The following is a 22,263-nucleotide window of genomic DNA, read 5'->3' as shown; positions in this document are numbered from 1 at the left end:
TCAACATCACACTGAATTTTGATTCCATGTTTGGAGTTTCATCGTGACAACGCAACGTGTAACTGCCCGTGAGTGAATATCGTTTCTTTGTCTCTGTTAAATAAAACGACTTTTTCAAATGTTTGTCCCTGTGATTTGTTAATTGTCATAACAGAAGCTATTCTAACGGGAAACTGTAAACGTTTTAATACAACTGGCATATCAAGATCTCCCTTGGTGTCTAATGTTCTCCCATGAAGATGGACTACATTATCTTTCTTGTCACCTGTTAAAATTTTACATGCCAGAATTGTTCGACCAATTTTCAATACAAATCATCTTGTCCTCCCTGCGGTGGGCTGGCGGCACCCTGCCCGGGGTTTGTTTCCTGCCTTGTGCCCTGTGTTGGCTCCAGCAGACCCCCGTGACCCTGTAGTTAGGATATAGCGGGTTGGATAATGGATGGATGGATGGAAAATCTTGTCCTATTGCATAGCCCAGTGGTTCTCAACCTGTGAGGCGGACCCCCTAGGGGGGGCGCGAAGATGTGAAAAAAAGAAAAGAAGAATCAAAAATATGAAAAAACATCTGTTGAAACCAAAAGAAATGAACTTAAACTGCATTCTGATACTAGAACAATAAATATAGAGTTAGATAAATGTCGATAAAAGTTAAGTAGGTATAATAAAATATACATCTACATTTCAAAAAAATGTTAGGGTCGGCGCGATTAAAACTGTTATGAAAACTCGGGTCGCAGATACTTAAAGGTGGAGAAACGCTGGCATGGCCCATCACTCAGACATCAATTACGTAATAACATCACGATACGTCCTTCTTTCAACAGTAATTTGGATGGTGGAAGGCCAGATGGTGTTAACGGTTGTAGATATTCTTCGTGATATTGTAAGTTGACGTTTTCCCATCACCATCATCACCCATCACCATCACATATCACCCTTCAGAATCAGATACTACACCATCCATCCATCCTCTTCCGCCAATCCGGGGTCGAGTCGCAGGGGCAGCAGCTTGAGCAGAGAGGCCCAGACTTCCCTCTCCCCGGCCACTTCTTCCAGCTCTTCAGGGAGAATCCCAAGGCGTTCCCAGGCCAGCCAGGGGACATAGTCCCTCCAGCGTGTCCTGGGTTTCCCCCAGGGCCTCCTCCCGGCTGGACATGCCCGGAACACCTCACCAGGGAGGCGTCCAGGAGGCATCCTGATCAGATGCCCGAGCCACCTCATCTGACTCCTCTCGATGCGGAGGAGTTCATTCCTTGAACCGTCACCTTTTTGTGGTGGAGGGGTTTGCGTGTCCCAATGATCCTAGGAGCTATGTTGTCCGGGGCTTTATGCCTCTGGTAGGGCCACCCAAGGCAAACTGGTCCTAGGTGAGGGATGAGACAAAGAGCGGTTCAACAAACGTCTGATGTAGAACAAAAAAACTTGGACGACGTTTTCCCTTGCCCGGACACGGGTCACCAAAGCCCCCCTCTGGAGCCAGGCCTGGAGGTGAGGTTCGATGGCGAGCGCCTGGTGGCCGGGCCTGCACCCATGGGGCTCTGCCGGGCACAGCCCGTAGAGGTAACGTGGGTCGTCCTTCCCATTGGCTCACCACCTATGGGAGGGCCCAAGGAGGTCTGGTGCAGTGTGAGTTGGGTGGTCGCCAAAGGCGGGGGACCTTGGCCGTCTGATCCTCGGCTACAGAAACTGGCTCTTGGGACGATACTCCACCTGATACTACAAATGAAATTGTTCTATGAATTAAGATTCTCCCACACCTCTAGTTTTCTTTGTATGGCTGGAGTGGAATATTTGAACAAAACTGATCCTGGCTTAATAAGTGGGTTCCCTGTTCAAATACCTTCTTGGTGTTTAGACCTGTTAGGTGAGAGGTTGCTTTCTTTCTCTTTAATTCGTGATTTAGACCTTTAACATTCCAGCTCACAAAGTTAACTGTTTGGCTGGAGTGGACTGGGTCTCAAAACTGGCCCAGGCCTCCTTCAACACGTGAGGTGATGAGGTCGGCCCACCCAGCCCGTTATTCATTGCAATTTCCTTAAAATTTGTGATGAGTATGCTTCTCACTACTCGCTATGAGCCTATAATATGAACTCGATCTAAACTGTATCTGTACACTGCTGTTTAGACACAACCTAAAATTGGACAACATGCTTAGAAAAATAAAAATGTAGTAAAACGGCGTACACGTCACTAGAGTACACATCAAATGTCAATGTCATGTTCAAGTGCCTGTACCCTAGTAGCTGCTCAATTACAATTAAATAAATGATAACCGAGGTTATAATGAAAACCTCACACGATTGAAATGTTCCATTAACTTAACAATAAACTAGAAATGTTCCGTCCTAACGTGAAAAATTCCAATCCTGTGCTTTATAACTTTATTTCATCACACTAATAATCGCAGCTGAAACCCACTAATTATTGCTCACGTCGACGACCAGAGAACAATAGAATGCATAACACATAATCTAAACTAATTATTAGCACCAAAGAAATTAAATACTAGATATGAGATCAAATAAATTGCAATAATGTATATGCTAACTGAAATGTAGCGCTATATCGAAACTGAAATCAGCAAAATGGACCAAATTTTTCACTGCAACGTTGTGTACTGACAACTAAAACAACTTGAAAACGTAATACGGTATATTATATAGAATTATTCAAATCGCAGTACCGGACAGATAATGTTCAGCAGTTTAGAAAATTAATTTTAATATCAAACAGTAACCAGTACATACAATTTATTTCATGAAACGGCCGGCCTATGACCAGACCAGAGTCTGTGGCCCACCCGGGCATTGCCCAAATGCCCTAATAGCCAGTCCGCCCCTGCTGTTCGGTCCTGGAGGCATTGCTTCTGAACTTTAGCTGTCATTTTCTAGTCGAGAATACGACAGCTTGCAGCGGTGCTACATGATTAACGTCATCATGAATGTATTTTGTCCCGAGTCCCGTCTTTTGTGGCGTTGTCCTGTTTACACGGTCTGTGTGTCTATGCAGATATGCTCCCCTGGGGGTTACTCTGTGAAACGGGGGTCCCCTCATTATAAGTGGTCCTTTCAATCCCATCACCTGAATCCGGTCCTTCACTATTTGGAGAAAACATCCTGTTCTACTAGACCGCCAATTCACTACTGAGACAGGAGAACGCAGTGATCCAAATCATTCACCCCGTTGTCTACCTGCCACCTTCAAAGCCTGACAACGACAACGACAAAGACCCCGGGGTTCTGGATTACGCCACGGACTGAGGATAAGCACAGTGAGACTGTTTCTTGTTGTTGGGGAGAGGAGCGAACCATCATTTTCAACCGTGTAATTTCCATAGGATAATTTTTCCTGAGCCAGGTTCACAAATATTATACGTTTTCCATTAACTCTTTTAGGGCGGATGTTGACTTTTGTCGACAGGAGGGGTTGAGGGCGAATGTCGACTAAAGTCGACATCCAGGGATAGAGGGCGATAATCAGCTGTTAATGGCGACAACTCTCACTGTCACGTCACAGGCATTCCCTCTGTGCTTGGAGGAATGTTAGACTCGTTGACTCAGCAACTAACCCTAGCGTGTGCGTGAGTTGCGAAATGCAAACAATGGCAAGAAGGCATCGACATGTGACAAGGGAGCGAAGTGAGTGCAGAAAAGAAAACACTCGGCAGACAATGTTTTGCGCATTATCGCGGAGTCGGACTCTGATTTTTCAGAATCTGATTTTATTGACAGTGATCAGGAGATCGAGCAAGAGAGTGAGAAGCCGGCATCAGCTGAACAAACACCAGCCGATGCCGCGGATCTGCTGCCAGTTGAGCGCCTTCGTGCAGCCGATGCATCTACGGCAAGGTTCGCGTGGGATAAATACAGAGACATTGATCCGTTGAGAGCCGATCTGGCTGCTGGACTTCACAAGACGGCGTGGCTTGCTGTTGGACACGACAGATCACCAGCTGCTGTACTTCAGGCTGCTCTCTCCTGATGCTGCTTTTCAGCTACCGTCAGACGAGACAAACAGGTAGGCAGAAGAATTATTTGAACCGCGGGCTGCGTTTGCATCGCATTCTCGTTTTTCAAAGTGTAAACCCACAACAAAAGACGAGATGAAGCGTGCTGTGGTATTACAAATAGAGATGAGACAGAACTGGTGATCTAACTTCAGGGAGCATTGGTCCAAACGTGCTTTGTCCCCTGGTGGCTTTGGACAGGTTATGTAGCATGGTGATAGGTACGTGCTGCTGCAAAGTTTGATTCACTTCTGTAATAATCAGAAGCAAATCCCATGGGGTGAGCCAGGCTATAATGCAAGTTCATAAAGTTCATAAAGTTTCAGAAGATAAAAAGAGGTGACAATACGGTTTTCATGCGGGCAGAAAACTTGGTGGCAGTGAAATGGCATGATGGCAAAAGGGTGACTTGTCTCTCTACAGTACACACTAACAATACATGTGAGAAAGAGCAGCAACAGACAATTGAAAAGTCGGCACCACAGCAACACGTATTGTAAGCAGTGCAATGTGGCAATGACTGAAATTGGCTGCTTTGAGCGACATCAGACTTTGCAGGACTTTGCTGTGTAAAATGTACGTGAAGTCATCGAGTATGCAGGCTCATACAACATGCAAGACAGGAACATTTGTCAAAAGTAAATATTTTTTGTTGATTTGATATGTTAAACAATTGCTTTGTGTTCTTTTTTAAAAAATGTTAGTTTTTGGAAAAATATTCCGCCCTGGGAGATAAGAAGCAAAAAAAAAAAAAAAATAGCCCTAAAAGAAATCTTCTGGACTTTTACGTGCGTTTCGTGTTTTCTGTGTATGTTATTGAGTTCGCATTCAGTGTGGGGTCAAGGGAGGGTTTGAATTGGATATTAACTTCTCTTTTTATTAGTAACTAGTGACTGGGAGCCCGATCGAATCAGGCTACAAATTCTACGTTTGTGAAATCCATACTTTCTCTGCAAAATAATGATTTGTTTTTTTAAGTCCTTGAAATGATTTTGTTATCATGGCACTGATTTGTGCTTAACATAGACCTTTTCAGCCGATGTAATGAAGATCCTCCTGGGCTGCGAGACGTGATCTCAGCTCTTCGGCGCACCTCATTTGATTTTTTCCGGCAAACAAATTTTCAAAACAAACCGTATTTTACGGAGTCGGAGTAATAATTATGTCGGCGTGGTCATTTTAGATCTGAGATCGGCTAAAATTTAAACAATGACCGTTGTTAATACCCAGCCGTCATTACTCAGTTTGCCAACAGATGTCAGAAGGACGGATGCCAAAACCGAACTGCCCAAAGATAGATTTCGATGTGCCAAGCAAATGGCGATACGTTCTAAATTACTTCTGGTTCCGGAGCTGTCGAAGGGTTTAAGTCAGTCGACGATGTTAGTCCTGGAAAGTACGCCCCACCAAAGCAACGATTCAAAAGCCAACCGAACTTACTGTTATCTGCTCGAACCAACACCGACTTACTATACTCGGCCGTCCAGCGGCGTCACTGAAGCATTCGAACATTCTTAGCCAATCATGCAATACTGCGTCCGCGTGTGCCACGTGATGTTCTGACTACAGAGGCAGAGTCCCATTGCAGGGTTCTAAATTGTATTGAGTCGAGGTATTGACGCGAACACCATACATACGGATACTATCAAATCATATAGAAGGATTTCCGCCGGACACCTTTAGGGTTGAATGTTATGTCGGTGTTAGTTGGGGTGTGATATTTATGTTGTTTGGAGTTTCTCCATTTCTTTTCTATTAATGCTAGGGGGCTCTGCCCTCTCCTTTTTTTCGCTCGCCCACCCCTCGGTTTGGTTAACCAGATATACAATTTAAAGAGAATGGGAATTGTTATGTATGCATTATTTTCACTTTTACTTTAAAACTTCGGTAAAAACAATATTTTGGAATTAACGTTTCATGAATATCACATTGAATTTTGATTCCGTGCTTGGACTTCCATCGTGACAACGCAACGTATAACTGCCTGTGAGTGAATATCATTTCTTTCTCTCTAATAAATTGCCCGACTTTTTCAAATGTTTGTCCCCGCTCTTTCTTCTTCGCTTACTCGTTGACGTGTCATCTTGAACGTCTAAAATTATTGTCCTGATAAAATTTATAAGAGCTGAGAGCGCAGGAAGGCTGTCTGCCAAAAGCACTCACACGACTGAGAGGGTTAGATGGCTGAGGTCTTGTTTGAAAATGGTTAAGCAGGGCGTGACTTGAAAGAATCTCATGTTTCATTTAACTCAAGTCACAAGTCTTCGTCTTCCGGGACTTATTTCCAAAAAGTCACATTACGTCTCGTTGCGGGATAGAAAGTCTTGTGTCGTCCCAAGATTTTTTTTATTATAATAGAGTGAAATACTCAATTTATTATTTTACATATGGTTTGTTTTTTTGGCTTATTTTTGATCATCGATTGGGGGGTGTTAATTTGGAAGAATTATGTCTTGTCAGGCGTAACATCCTCAACTTGCCAGGCCACGGGTCTTGGTGGTGTAGCTGCCAGTTTGGGAGAGCGTGTCGGCCGTTACAAGCTTTGACCTTCATTTCCAATGTTCTCAGTTGTTATTGCCATGAAGCCTATTGTTACGTTGGCACTTACAGTTATAAGGATTTAAAGAACAGATTAGAGATAACTTGCTCTCTTTTACTTCCCCACACCTCGCCATTTTACCTCCCCACACTTCCCAAAGTCCCAGACCTCTGACATATCTAGAGACAGAGCTTATCCAAAACAAAAGAAGCCCCCCAGCAGTGGTGTACGAGGACTACAATTGAGCTGTCTATTGACAATGCAGTCCAAATACTATCAGCATAAAATATAACCTTTAACAATCTTGAGATAGCAAACCCACGGAATGATGTTAAAAAGTAGCCCTGGAAAAGCATAGCAAGCCCTAATACAACAAACCAAGGGAAGGGTATGTAAGTATTCGTCCAGTTTCCAACCCGCTGAATTTTGAAACAGGATCACGCAAGGCAGGAAACAATCCCCGGACAGGGCGCCAGCCCACCGCAGGGCACACACACACACACACACACACACACACCAGGGACAATTTAGGATCGCCAATGCACCAAACCTGCATGTCTTTGGACTGTGGGAGGAAACCCAGGCAGACACGGGGAGAACATGCAACCTCCATACTGGGAGGACCTGGGAAGCGAACCCAGACGGGTCTCCATACTGCGAGGCAGCAGCGCTATCACTGCGCCACCGTGCCACCCTCATTAATTACATAGAAATGTATAATTCGGTATATGTTTAACATGATAATTCATAAGCCATTGTCCTGTACAAAGCATGATAAGATGCATAATTAAAATTAGACGTTACATTACAGAATCAGAAATGAACGAGAAAGGGGAAACCCATCCTGACTCGTTCGCAAATCAAACGAAGGGGAATCATGACACTGATTCTCGGATATTTGTTCTTTCACAAATCAAAAAAGAGTTGAGACTCCCGAGTCAGGCAGTTCTCACACTTTACACATCCACCAGCAGGCGGCGCCAGCGATACTTAGGACGTCACACAGGACAAACGGGACAGGCCTGCACTTCAGCACTAGTCGTCCGGCTGAGCTCCACTGAAACGATCCCTATGACCCACTGAAGAAAGTTGTTCATAAAGAATGAATGGCCATCACTATTTATTTGATTTATTGGATTTGCAGATTTTCGACCCATTACTCTGTATTTTGACGACTCCGTATTGTTTGCTCTGGACTTTCTTTGGTGTTACTCTTTTTCTGCACTCCTCATTCTTGTTACCAACAGTTAGGTGAAGAGTAAATCTTTTTACTTATAAAGGCTCTCTGTTTGCTGTATTACTATCTATCCATTACCCAACTTGCTATATCCCAACTACAGGGTCATGGGGGTCTGCTGGAGCCAATCCCAGTCAACATAGGGCGCAAGGCAGGAAACTAACCCTGGGCAGGGCGCCAGCCCACCTCAGGGCACACACACGCACACCAAGCACTCATGCGGGACAATTTAGAATCGCCAATCCACCTGACCTGCATGTCTTTGGACTGTGGGAGGAAACCCAGGCAGACACGGGGAGAACATGCAACCTCCATACTGGGAGGACCCAGGCAGCGAACCCAGGTCTCCTTACTGCAAGGCAGCAGCACCACTGTGCCACATGATGTAAAAAACAGTCTCCTTTAAAAAAAAATAAATAATAATAATAATTAATTAAATAATTTTTTTACACTTACAGTATATGCTGTCACATGCACATGTGATTAGAGGGCAGCCAGAAGGACCGACAGAGTGCAAAATCTCACCGGATGGAGATCTCAGACAGCGTACTAACACTTCTCTCCTGGGAATTCTGTCCCAAAAGCTGATCCCGTCATAGGAAGAACGTCCGCATTCCAACCGTTTCTACTTGATGAATTCATCTGATGACATCACCTCTGTCACCCTCTGTTCACGTCATCTCCTCCCTGCCCTAATTTCCGGCTTCTTCACCATAAATCCAGCCGCCTCTTTGTCGAATGTGTACGCTTACTTTGAGTGTGCTGTATCAACAACAATTACCGTATATACTCACGTTTAAGTTCTCCCGTGGATAAGTTGGGGCTTGATTTTACAGTATAATTTACGGTATTTTATAATGTCAGTCGTATGCGTGTGTGAAAAAAAGAAAATGACTGAGACGTGTGAGTTTATTGAGCTGTGAAAATAAACATCTGTCTTTGGACTTCTGGTGGTCTCAGTGTCTGTCTGTGTCCGGGCTGCTCTTTCACAAGACGTATACACATGCATGTTATTCCCTAGCACTTGAACCCACACAAGTACCATATGAATAACACATTCACAGTCCGCTTTCCCGAGTATGCCAAATGACAACTTTTGATGTTTTAAATATATCTCAGACCTAAAAATTACTTTGGTCTCTAGGAATACATTCAAACAGAAAAAGGCTCAACATCCTTGATGCCTAACTTTATGTAATGTTCCCTACCATTGGGAGGAGCTCTCATCCTCAGCCTTAATAAACCAGATCAGATCAGAGCGTATGGCAAACTTCTGACTGCTCCAGGGGCTCTTAATGTCTACTTTTATTACTTCAGTCACTCTAGATATAAAGATAAAGTAGAGAACTTTTAAAGCATCCTATATATAAACATCTATTTGTGGAAGTGTGTGTGTGTGTCTGTAAAGCCAGAAAGTGAGAGATGGAGTCAGGGTAAGGGCCTCACCTACAAAGAAAGACAAAATCGCTTAGCTGCTAATGCACAAGTGAGGCGAGCACATCGGCAAAATGAAACCTCCTAGGAGAGAGACCCCCGGAGTACCGTATATACTCGCGGATAAGTTCTCCCGAGGATAAGTCGAGGCTTGATTTAACTGTATAATTTCTGGTAAAATTAAAATGTTGGTCGTTTAAGTCGAATGTGGAAAACTCACGCTATTGGTCCAAGAGAGTATGATATGCTATTGCCCACCTGAGAGAATAACCACGGAGCACACGGCCTTTGTTTTCTATGTATTGTGCCTATGTGACCACACGGTTATACCCGAACTATTCCGAAGCGACGTTTGCACCGTTTTATGTTTTTTTTGTATCTCACACCTCATACACCTTTATCGTAAGAGCATCCCTTATCTACGATGGAGTGTTTGATCAGAAGAAAATATAAAGCTGGTTTTAAATTAAAAGTCATTGAAGAGATGAAAGAAATTGGTAACTGCGCTGGCAACAAAATTCGATGTGTCTGAGAAATGGTATGAGATTGGAGGAGGCAAGATTTAAGTGTCGTATTTTTGAACGGGCGTATAAGTCGAGGTTTGATTTTATGATCAATTTTTCGGGTATCAAGACCTGACTTATATGCAGGTATATACGGTAAAAGTATTTTTCACTGCTTTCCCTACATGTACCTTCAGTACGTTTCCTCTGTACTTCCTCTGTGCTCGTGTGTGTCTGAACCTCTCTTGACTGGCACTTCCCCACTCGAGCACATTATACGGTAATCTGTTCCTTAATCTGTTTCTCTGATCTTCACAACACATATAATTGTAATTAAAGCATAAGCAAAAAGTGTCCGAGAACGGGAAAAGGATGTATAATTACAGTACCAGTATCACTGCAAGCAGATCAAACAGCAGGTAAGATTTTCTTTGCCATGCCAGGACAGGATGCGGCTCATGAAAAAGTGTCGGGATCAGTTTTCTTAGCTCTCTTTCTGCTTGCTTCCCCAGTGGAGGTAAAGACGTAGAGCTTGCCTTGAATGTCCACTTTCAGTTTGGCAGGATACAAGAGGCTGTATCTGATCTCGGCTTTCTATAAGCACTTGAGGGTGAGAAATCCAGGAAAATACGAATGTTGTTATTGCTCTTCTATTTCTGAGTGAAGACTAAAGCAGAAAGGCCTGTTCCTCATGTCGCTCCAGGGCAGGCAGGCAGGCAGATATAGATAGATAGATAGATAGATAGATAGATAGATAGATAGATAGATAGATAGATAGATGTGAAAGGCACTATATAAGATAGATAGATAGATAGATAGATAGATAGATAGATAGATAGATAGATAGATAGATAGATAGAGTGAAAGGCACTATATAAGATAGATAGATAGATAGATAGATGTGAAAGGCACTATATAAGATAGATAGATAGATAGATAGATAGATAGATAGATAGATAGATAGATAGATAGATAGATAGATAGATGTGAAAGGCACTATACAGTCATGTGAAAACATTAGGACACCCTTTCAAAGCATGTGGTTTTTTGTAACATTTTTAATAAATGGTTATTTCATCTCCGTTTCAACAATACAGAGAGATTAAAGTAATCCAACTAAACAAAGAAAACTGAAGAAAAGTCTTTTCAAGATCTTCTGTAAATGTCATTCTACAAAAATGCCTATTCTAACTGAGGAAAAAGATAGGACACCCTCACATGTATTCCCTCTTAAATTGGCTCAGATCTCACACAGGTATATCACACCAGGTGCACATAATTAGTAGATCGTTACTCTGCATGTTGAATGAGGCTTGCCCTATTTAAACCTCAGACATTTAGTTTGGTGTGCTCCTGACTGTTGAAGTGAGAGTGAGCACCATGGTGAGAACAAAAGAGCTGTCAGAGGACTTCAGAAAAAAGATTGTAGCAGCCTATGAGTCTGGGAAGGGATTTAAAAAGATCTCAAAAGATTTTGAAATCAGCCATTCCACTGTCCGGAAGATAGTCTACAAGTGGAGGGCTTTCAAAACAACTGCCAACATGCCCAGGACTGGTCGCCCCAGCAAGTTCACCCCAAGAGCAGACCGCAAGATGCTAAAAGAGGTCTCCAAAAACCCTAAAGTGTCATCTCGAGAACTACAGCAGGCTCTGGCTACTGTTGATGTAGAAGTACATGCCTCTACAATCAGAAAGAGACTGTACAAGTTTAACTTGCATGGGAGGTGTGCAAGGAGGAAACCTTTGCTTTCCAAGAGAAACATCGAGGCCAGACTGACATTTGCCAGAGATAAAGTTGACAAAGACCAGGACTTCTGGAATAATGTTCTTTGGACAGATGAGTCCAAAATTGAATTATTTGGACACAACAGCAGAGGACATGTTTGGCGTAAACCAAACACAGCATTCCAAGAAAAGAACCTCATACCAACTGTGAAGCATGGAGGTGGAAGTGTCATGGTTTGGGGCTGCTTTGCTGCAGCAGGACCTGGTCAGCTCACCATCATAGAATCCACGATGAATTCTACTGTGTATCAGAAGGTGCTTGAAGAACATGTGAGACCATCAGTTAGAAAATTAAAGCTGAAGCGGAACTGGACCATGCAACATGACAATGACCCAAAACATACTAGTAAATCAACCAAAGATTGGCTGAAAAAGAAGAAATGGAGAGTCCTGGAATGGCCAAGTCAAAGTCCAGATTTGAATCCCATTGAGATGCTGTGGGGTGACTTGAAAAGGGCTGTACGTGCAAGAAACCCCTCAAACATCTCACAGCTGAAAAAGTTCTGCATTGAGGAGTGGGGTAAAATTTCCTCAGACCGATGTCGAAGACTGGTAGATGGCTACAAGAACCGTCTCACTGCAGTTATTTCAGCCAAAGGAGGTAACACTCGCTATTAGGGGCAAGGGTGTCCTATCTTTTTCCTCAGTTAGAATAGGCATTTTTGTAGAATGACATTTACAGAAGATCTTGAAAAGACTTTTCTTCAGTTTTCTTTGTTTAGTTGGATTACTTTAATCTCTCTGTATTGTTGAAACGGAGATGAAATAACCATTTATTAAAAATGTTACAAAAAACCACATGCTTTCAAAGGGTGTCCTAATGTTTTCACATGACTGTATAAGATAGATAGATAGATAGATAGATAGATGTGAAAGGCACTATATAAGATAGATAGATAGATAGAGTGAAAGGCACTATATGATAGATAGATAGATAGATAGATAGATAGATAGATAGATAGATAGATAGATAGATAGATAGATAGATAGATAGATAGATACTTTATTAATCCCAAGGGGAAATTCCCATACTCCAGCAGCAGCATACTGATAAAGAACAATATTAAATTAAAGATGCAGGTATAACAGACAATAACTTTGTATAATGTTAATGTTTACCACCCTGGGTGGAATTGAAGAGTCACATAGTGTGGGGTCTCCTCAGTCTGTCGCTGAAGCTGCTCCTCTGTCTGGAGATGATCCTGTTCAGTGAATGCAGTGGATTCTCCATAATTGACAGCAGTCTGCTCAGTGCCCGTCGCTTTGCCACGGATGTCAGACTGTCCAGCTCCATGCCCACAATAGAGCCTGCCTTCCTCACCAGTTTGTCCAGGCGTGAGGCGTCCATCTTTTTTATGTTGCCTCCCCATCACATCACCGCATAGAAGAGGGCGCTCACCACAACCGTCTGGTAGAACATCTTATTGCAGATGTTGAAGGACGCCAGTCTTCTAAGGAAATATAGTTCGCTCTGTCCTCTCTTGCACAGAGCATCAGTATTGGCAGTCCAATCCATCATCCAGCTGCACTCCCAGGTATTTTTAGGTCTGTACCCTCTGCAGACAGTCACCTCTGATGATCACGGGGTCCATGAGGGGCCTGGTCCTCCTAAAATTCACCACCAGCTCCTTGGTTTTGCTGGTGTTCTGGTGTAAGTGGTTTGAGTCGCTCCATTTTACAAATGTAAACAGTCCTTGGGTCTCACAAACTGCAGTCTGTCCGACAGACAGTCCAGTATTCAGGACACCCCGGATTCATACACCTGCATATCTCTGAGCGGACCCCTTATCAGGGATACCTGGATTCTACTGAAGGAACTTAAGAAATCTCCTCATCCTCACAATTCTGCCAGCTTTTTCCATTCTTGTGCAGACAGATACATTAATTGCACCCTCCATTTCAATCTTTGTCCGATAAGTAAGCTGCAGTGGATCCGGGTGGTCCAGGACCAGCATCTCAAAGGTCTTTATGATGTGAGATGTATCAGTGGTCTGTAATCATTAGGTGAAGAGGTGCCCACCTTACAATGCAGGATGTCACTTTCTGGAGCCTTAGTGAAGGACCGAACAGGTGACAAAGGACACCACAAAGCTGGTCAGCACAGGCCGTAAGAACCTGAGGACTGACTCCATCTGGTCCCGCAGCTTATATATGAAAACTAAGTTCATTTTAAAAGTAACGTTCCTCAGCACTGCTCCGGTCTGGGGGTCTGGGGTTCAATTTGTTTTTATGAAGCCACTGTGGATGTCAGTGGTGGCCTGCTCTGCTCTTTTTTGTCCCCTCCGCCCTTCTACTCTTTTGACAATGGTGGCCCATTGTGTCCATGCAGGTTGCTGTTGTGGATGACATCCTGCAGGATTCTTGTGGACGATAACTCATATAGTTGGGGTCAGCACTGGGACGGGGGACGCGTTTACTTAAGGAAAGTGAACACGGGGGCGTGTTATGTGTATGTTTAAGCTCCACCCCCAGGCCGTTGTCCACTTTCTTGACAAACTCTTGCAAGTCTATGGAGGACCAACTAAAGCCCGACGCCTGACCTCAGTCCACCGTTAGCATTCTGGTCACGTCCTCTGCTGCTTCTTCAGCCTGGCGCTCTTCATTTCTGCTGCTTGCCTCGCTTTGTTTGCTCTGCTTTGTTTGCCCCCCCAAACTCCTTGAACAGAGCGGGTAACAAGCTCAGAGAGTCCGCCATGGTGATGAGAGGCGGACGAAGCTCGTCGATTGCAGTTATTGAACGAGCGCATCCCTCCAAACAGCCCGTCGGTATGAAATCGATCTCGGCTCGTTTGCGCACAGACGTCTGAATGGAGGCGGAGGTCATTCAGTCTTCAAATTAGACGGGCGCTGAAAGCTGGCGTTCCGCTCGGCGCGTGTTGTCTGAGTGAAGATAATGAGATTTTACAAGAAGAGAAGAACAACAACAGCAGCAAACAAACAAACAAACAAACAAGCAGACAGACGGCCTAAGAAGCCTAACTTTGTTTATCTGTATGGCAGCATACAAAAGCTTGGAATCACCGCGAAAGGTTCGCGTTTTTGATAAGAGTCAATTGTTTGTTTGTGGGCACCGTTAAATTGGCTTTGTAGATGGCCATTACTGCTTCACAAATCTCACAAAGCCCCTATTGTGAGCCGGGATGGGTGAGGGGGTCCTAATGTTAAACTCCTAGCCTCTGGAGGAAGCCTATTGTTCTGGTCTTCTTCTTTCCTTTCGGGTTTCTAAGGAACTGGCACCCCTAAAGTTCAATTTTGAGTTTACCCTTTGTTTTTTGTTTCTCCCAATCTCTTTCCTACACAGCTCTTTTATCCTGTAACCACAAGGGGGCACCACTGAGCCTCAAACCACAGACACTACAATACCCAACTGCATTCCTGGTTCAAATAATTTTTATTTTACAAAACATCTGCAAAATATGCCACTCACAATCCTCCTTCCTGCTCCTCCAAGAGAGCGTCGCCCACTGCCTCCCATCGCCGATCTGATTTAAGTGAGACAGTGAAACTAGGGCAGTCCGGCAGCACCCTCTGGTGGTCCCCAAAGACCCTGACACGACTGCATTTCTGGACTCCAACTTCCATGCCACCTTGCGGGTGTCTTACACTGGTCCAGCCTTGAGGTATGCTGCAACCTGGCATGTGGATGAACTGCTCCTGGTCAGTCCGTTCGCCTGCTCCTTCCATTATGGCCTCCAGGCTGGGTATGATTCCTTTCTTTTTCCCAGCTTCCATCCTGGCACCTACAGTCCTTTTGGGTGCACTAACAGCTCACAGATGAGGAATGGCCACGCTGATTGCACCCGTATGTGAAAGAGCATTTAGCTCATTTGCCAACTAAATGCTGCACAGGCTGCATGGCTTTATGCCCACTCTCACCTGTGCCCACAAAGTCTGAGCCCAGACACATTTTTTAAAAGCCCTGAACCACCACAGGGCCCTGGCACACTACACTACATATCCTGTGGGATTACTACTCATACTGAGCTCATCCTTATAGTGTGGCATCTCGGGCAGGTAAGGATATCCTGATATCCCATTTGGTACGTGTACTGCATGACAGTTACTTAACTACTGTGACAGAAAGAGGGGACAATGATAAAGAGTTAGGGTACCAAGAGGGCCACCCCATATATTTAGAGGCAGCCACACATAAAATATTGCGGAGTTGTCTCTACAGATGTGAGCTCGACAGCACTGTTTTAGTTTTGGGCTCTTCTGACAGGAAGAGGCGGGTCCAGGCAGATGGACAGCGGAAGTGATGTCAGAGGTTTCTTGCCCGTCCATCAATGGGTCTGCAGAGGGAGGCAGAAAGACAGAGAAGCATTAGGACACAGCGCCAACCCCTGGAGCGGCAGTAGAATTGCATTCACTAGGGCCCTTCAGCTGCCCCCTTATGTGTGCACACGTGTGACACTACATATAACAATCCCTGAACTGAAGTTGAGCCCCCCACATTCTGGTCTGCCCAGTACATACTGTGGAGTTGAACCCGGACACACACAGACGGACATCGTTGGCTCCATCACACACTGTTTATTTACAATATTTACAAGTCACGTGCACCACAAACCCCAGTGCCTCCAGCACCGTTTCCCCAATGTCCAGGCCTCACAGTCTCAATGGCCGCCTCTCTCCTGGCCGCCTCCAGTCCTCTCTCCAGCTCCGTCTCTCTTCCACCCGACTTCAGGGAGGCGGCCCCTTAAATAGGAACCCGGATGGGCTCCAGCTGCTCCCCGGCACTCCTCCGTAGACACGCCCCAGTGTGGCGGAAGTGCCAGCTGCACACCCATCGTCTTCCCCCCAGCACTTCCTGGTGTGGCGGAAATGCTGGGCTCCAGGGATATTCAGGCACCGGGGCACCGCCTGGCGGTGGCCACGGGTCCCTACAGGGCTGGGCTTCCAAGCCCTTTACCCGAGGCCCCCAACATAACCAGGGTGGACGCCCCCTCGCGGTCTGGAGGAGGTACAAGCCCTCCTCCGGTCCTCCTGGGCGTCCCGGCCGGGGCTGCCACAATACATCACCACCTACCCAGAGTTTGCTATTATTCTGGGACCACCTTACAACGAGGGAGGACCTCCCATATAAACTAGGTCCCGGAGAGCTGTGAAGATGGATGACAAGCACCAGAGCGTCTTTGTTTTCCTATTTACGTTTCGTTTGTTTCATCTGGACATTAAACTGGGTGTTCCTTGAAGCTGCAATCCTTTATATCTGTTTTTGTGCTTCTTTTCCTGATGCTCATAATTAATAATATTCCTAATTGTGGAATTAATTGTGCCTTTCTGTAGCAGACACCATCCCGAGGCACTACAGTAACAGAATGGATCCTTCCCTCTTCACGTGACTCTTTTAGGAAGATTGCTGTCCTCAAATGGAGACAGAAGATGAAACTCAGTTTGTGACACTGCAGGTGTGCCATTTTGATAGTCGCCCCTGTCGTTGGTGAAGGAATGCCAGCTCATTCTGTTAAGGGCCCATCTCAGCCCCGTTACATAGCCCGGCTTTTTGAAATAGCGCACAACTCCTCGCAACAGCAGGGTGGTCTTCCTTTCTGCTGCGGTGACATCAGCAGGGGGTCTTGGACGGTTTGCTGTTCGGTGCCATGGCAGGGATTTGAAGCGCTGCACGTGTCGGATGGCGCGGCAGTGGTGTTAAGCCTGTGCGGTGGTCCGTCGGTTACAAGTGGACCTCCTTGTTTGGAGCTACAGATGTTCTGCTCCCTTGGCTGTTTTTCTTCTCTGAACTGACACTGCAGACCCGGTCTCAGCTTTGAGACCCTCCATTGATGTTCTGCCTTGTCTTTATTTTTTTTTTTGCACCACCAGTTCTGTTTCACGCAGGGGTCATTGGCCTGTCACACTTTTTCCCAGGTCCCCAGCGTTGGTGGAGCTGCACCGGTAGTGGACCCTCAGCTGTCTTCCCCCTTTGCCGATGCTTCAAATGGCACACGAGATGGTGGATCTCAGTCTGCAGATTCTCCAGCCTCCCTTTGAGAAGAGCCAAGCACATCCATTGTAGGCCTCCATGACACTCTGCACTTGCTAAATCAGATGGTAGGTCCCTGTTATATCCCACTGCTAACACCAATGTGGCTTCAGCACTGTGTTGCAGAATGGGTCCTCTTGCCCCTTTGCCGGCGTCTCGCCATCGCTCAAAGGACTGCTTGCCGTCACCGCACCAGAAAGAATTCTGTATGCAACTTGGCAGCCTCCCCTGCCGCAGGCTCTGAAGCCGCTCATTTGCATGTTGGAATGTCAGCTCACCCGATTGGGCGACTCACCCCCGGCCGATGGAACTCGTCAGTGCTGCTACAGCACACGCCACACCTTCTGATCACCGGGGGCCCAGTGGTGTGTGGACAAAGACCCCAGTGATGCTGGATGACTGACCAGCGTGTCACTGCACTGTCGCAGCTCTCTTATTGGACTGTCAGATTTCTGAATCTGAATGAACTTGTGAAGCACAAGAGGAGACTCGCAGGCGTCCCCTGCTATCCTGCTTGAAGGCCTCTGGTGGCCGAGTCTCCGTCTGCAGTGGATGTGCAATACGTCACATGTTGGTTTTGGAGCCGTGTTATCACTGTCATCTCCATGTGCGTGTCTCTTGCTTTCAAAGAAAATCGTTGCACGCTGATCGTAATTATGATGTCGCCGATTGGAAACCGTTGGTCAGTAAATGAGATTTCGATGAATGGAGACTAACGGAGACACGGGCTTGATCACTGTCAGTACAGACATTGCAAATGAGTTGTATGAAAGAAAATGTGACATGGATACCAAAGGTTAAGTCTGAAGGCAGATGCTACTTGAGTGAGCAGCTCTTCGCGTTCGACTTGTTCAGATTTGGCTTTTTCTTGCAATCCGCACTTATCAAGTGACTCAAGAGTCACATTTAGGTTACTGCAGAGAAAGACATGAGAAATTTTTAATGAAATGTCCAACTAACGGTGCCAGCTCCTGAGAATGAAAGATGTCACAACTTCCTGTCACCCCGAGCTACGAACTGGAAGCCATGGTGACATTTTCTAGTCTTGTGATGCTAATGCTGAGGTTTCACCACTAAGAAGAACAAGAAGAAGAAGATGAAGAAGAAGGAGAACAACAAGAAGAAGATGTAGAAGAACAGCAAGAAGTAGAAGAAGGAGAACAAGAACAAGAATTCTGTCGGAATGGCTCTTTATTTCCTACCTGCCAAGGAGATGAAGGTGCTGGCTGGGCAGCAACCGTTCTCTCTTCCCAAGTGTTCCCTACCTCAGCCAAAAGGTCGGCAGGAGATGCCAACCCAGAAATCAATGCACTGGTACTGAAGATCCTTACTCACCCGGGAAGCCAGCATGATGAAGAGGCAGGAGGAGACAACTCCCTCAACATGCTAGATGGCAGCATTCCTGGGCTGTGCTAGCTGTAGGCACACCTGCATTGCATGCTGGGAACTGTAGTCCCAAGGGGGAATCCCTTCTGAGTACCGTGGGTGCCACCAGAGGGTACTGCAGGGATTAATGACCCCTAGTTAGTGGAGCTTCTGCTTGACCTCAGAATGCTTCCTACATGCCACGTCCTAGCACCGGAGGTCTTAAATAGCAGACTCCATTCTGCCTCACCCAGTCAACATGGAGTCGGGTGTGTGGCATGCAGCCTGGACACAGACAGGTAGACATCGTTAAATGCACCACAACACGTTTATTTACAAATATATAAAATGATGAACACCACAAACCCAGTGCCGCAGCACCAAACACCCCAACGTCCAGGCCTCTTTTCACAATGCCTTTCCTCTTCTGACCGCCTACACTCCTCTCCTCCGAGCTCTGTCCTCTTCCACCTGACTCCAGCCATCGAATGGAGGGAGGCGGCCCCTTTTATCCCCACCGGACAAGGTCCACGTGCCTCCCAACTATCTTCCGCCGTCACTCCCCAGTGTGGCGGAAGTACTGGCTGCTTGCACCCAGAAGCACTCTGGGTGTCCCTGGTCTTCTTTCCCCCAACACTTCCAGGTGTGGCGGAACTGCTGAGGGCCAGGGCTCTAAAGGCATTGGGGCGCCCCCTGGTGGTGACCACGGGTTAGGATTAGGGTCCCCAAAGCCACCAGTGTGGTCTCCACCATGTGGTCTGGAGGAGGTGTAAGCCCTCCTCCAGTCCTCCGGGGCACCCCGGCTGGGTACTACCCCCAGCCACTTGTGACAGGTGGAAGAGGATAAAGCTCACCATGGAGGAGTGGAGGAAAAGAGGGAAGAGAAAGAGTATTTGGAAGAAGAAACAAACTTGTTGGCAGGTATTTTGTTGTAACAAAGCATTTGTTTAAAACTGGGAACTTGTGTCTGAGGTTATGTCAGGAGTTTCGGGCTCTGTGGTGCCCCCTGCAGGTCAAACAACATCAATACAAGGAAGAACATTCAAACTAGTAGGATGATAATAATAAAAATAACAACAATAATAATAATAGGAAGAAGGATCCGGAAAACATAATAAGGTAGGATATTGCGCTAAGCTGCACATAATTGTTGTCACTTCACAACAACATAAATAGTGAAAACTGTAACAAGCAGAAAAAGACAGAAGTGATTCTACGTGATGACTTGGCTTTGGGGCGGCACAGCAGTCGGCTCCAGCTAGGTTAAAGCTCCCTCTAGAGAACCCTGAGCCTCCTGCAGGCCAACAGGTCTCCTCAGCTCTGCACCACACTACCCACTGTATCAATAGGTGGCCTCATTTGACTGTGCGCCCTCTAGTGGCCAAGAGCACTTGTCACCGCAACTTCAATATCTGACCTCCTGGCGATGCCCAGGCTATTGTACTGGCATGGTCACTGCCAGCGCATGCATTAAGAGGGTCCTGGAGAGCCAGGTGTCTATGGTGTATCACCTCACACTGTCCACCATGCCACCAGCTCATGTGAGGGCAGCTGAAGTCCAAAGTGCCAGGCGGGGCTGCACATAACAGGCTTGACCTACTTGTTTCATTTGTCATTTAAAAAAAAAATACTATTTTTAGAAAACCTCATTGTCAGTGGTGCCACCACGGGGTGCCACCAAGTGACGTCCAGAATGTCATCTCCTCAGCGGTGGCCAGCTTATCAAATGAGAAGGAAATGTTAGTCGTCCTGATAAAGATGGCAATTAGCTCCTCAGCAGCTGCACGCTGGGCGGTCCGTCGGGGTCACCTCAGCTGATTATCTCCTTATTTAACGTAGTCCATGGCCACAACTTTAACCCTTTCTCTCTTATGTGGACAAACCTCCCTGCCATGGCTCAGCTCCTTTTAGACAAGACTCTGCTGGCTTTGTGAAGACCTTATAAAGTTCAGTGCATTAAATTTGATTTACTGGTCATCAAATGAGTGGCCTGTTGAGTAAAAGATTAAAACTTGACGCATTTGAGACCTTCAGGGAGCACAGCTTCTGGAATCCATAGGATGTTCAGACAGGCTTTGTGGCTGCAGCATGAAGTACGTGGCCACTGGTCCAATGCCCACTGCTGAGCTCAGTCAGTCCCATCACCTGCCATTGCTTACACAGCAGCAAGGTGGCAATACTCATTCTAGACTCGGAGAGCGCCCCCAAGTGGCCACTAAAGTGCAGTTCAAACCTTCACTCTTGGCTGAGTCGTTTCATCTGTCATTGCTTACACATGTAAATGCAGGGACACAATTGAAGGGAGTATATAAGTTGCCCCCTAGTGGTCTGGACAGCACAAGGTAACCTGCTCACTGCACACCACTGACTCCAAATGTGGCCGTCAGAAAGTCCCTTTGCCTGCCTGTGCTTACATAAGCAGACACATATGGAGACAATTGAACTTTTTGCATTGTAATTGTATTTTTTGTAAATTATATTTGCACTTTTTCATTATTTATTGTATTTAATATAAATTGTAAGGAGGCCTCCTAGTGGTGTGTTATCATAACTTCACCACTGACTCTTATATAACTTTAGTAAAATGACTTTTCACCTACCTGGGCTCACACTGTAGAAAGATGAAAATAATAATTTTAGATTTGGAGAGTGTCACCTCACCTGCCAGGGCTTACACAGGCAGAAACATATGGAGGTGGAAAGCGCCCCCTAGTGGCGTGTAAATCATAACTCCAGCACTGAATTCCTATATAACTTTAGGAACAACATTTTTCACCCACATGGGCTCACACTGTAGGGAGATGAAGATATTATTGTGAATTTCCCCATGGGATTAATAAACTATCTATCTATCTATCTTATACAGTGCCTTTCACATCTATCTATCTATCTATCTATCTATCTATCTATCTATCTATCTATCTATCTATCTATCTTAATTCTAGACTCGATGAGTGCCCCTAGTGGCCACTAAAGGGCAGTTCACCCTCCAGTGTCACTTCACCGACCATCACTTACATTTGTAGAAATACTGTACAGACACAGCTAAAGTGTACTGCTAAGGCGCCCCCTAAATTCTCTATGAGATTTTAGGAAAGTCACCTCACCTGCCAGATCCTACAAATGTATAACTGTATTGTGACATTTAAACTGGGCAAATAAAGTTCCCCTAGTGGTGTGGAAAGCACAAGATCACCTGTTCACTCCCGACTATTGACTCCATATGTGGCCCTGAGAGAGTCACCTCACCTGCCAGGGCTTACACAGGCAGAAACATATAATGAGATGGAAAGCGCCCCCTAGTGGCGTGTAAATCATAACTCCAGCACTGAATTCCTATATAACTTTAGGAATGACATTTTTCACCCACATGGGCTCACATTGTAGGGAGATGAAGATATTAATT

This window comes from Polypterus senegalus, chromosome 13 (genome assembly GCF_016835505.1).
Source record: "Polypterus senegalus isolate Bchr_013 chromosome 13, ASM1683550v1, whole genome shotgun sequence".
Taxonomy (NCBI): Eukaryota; Metazoa; Chordata; class Cladistia; order Polypteriformes; family Polypteridae; genus Polypterus; species Polypterus senegalus.
Note: the sequence above shows the minus strand (reverse complement) of the source record.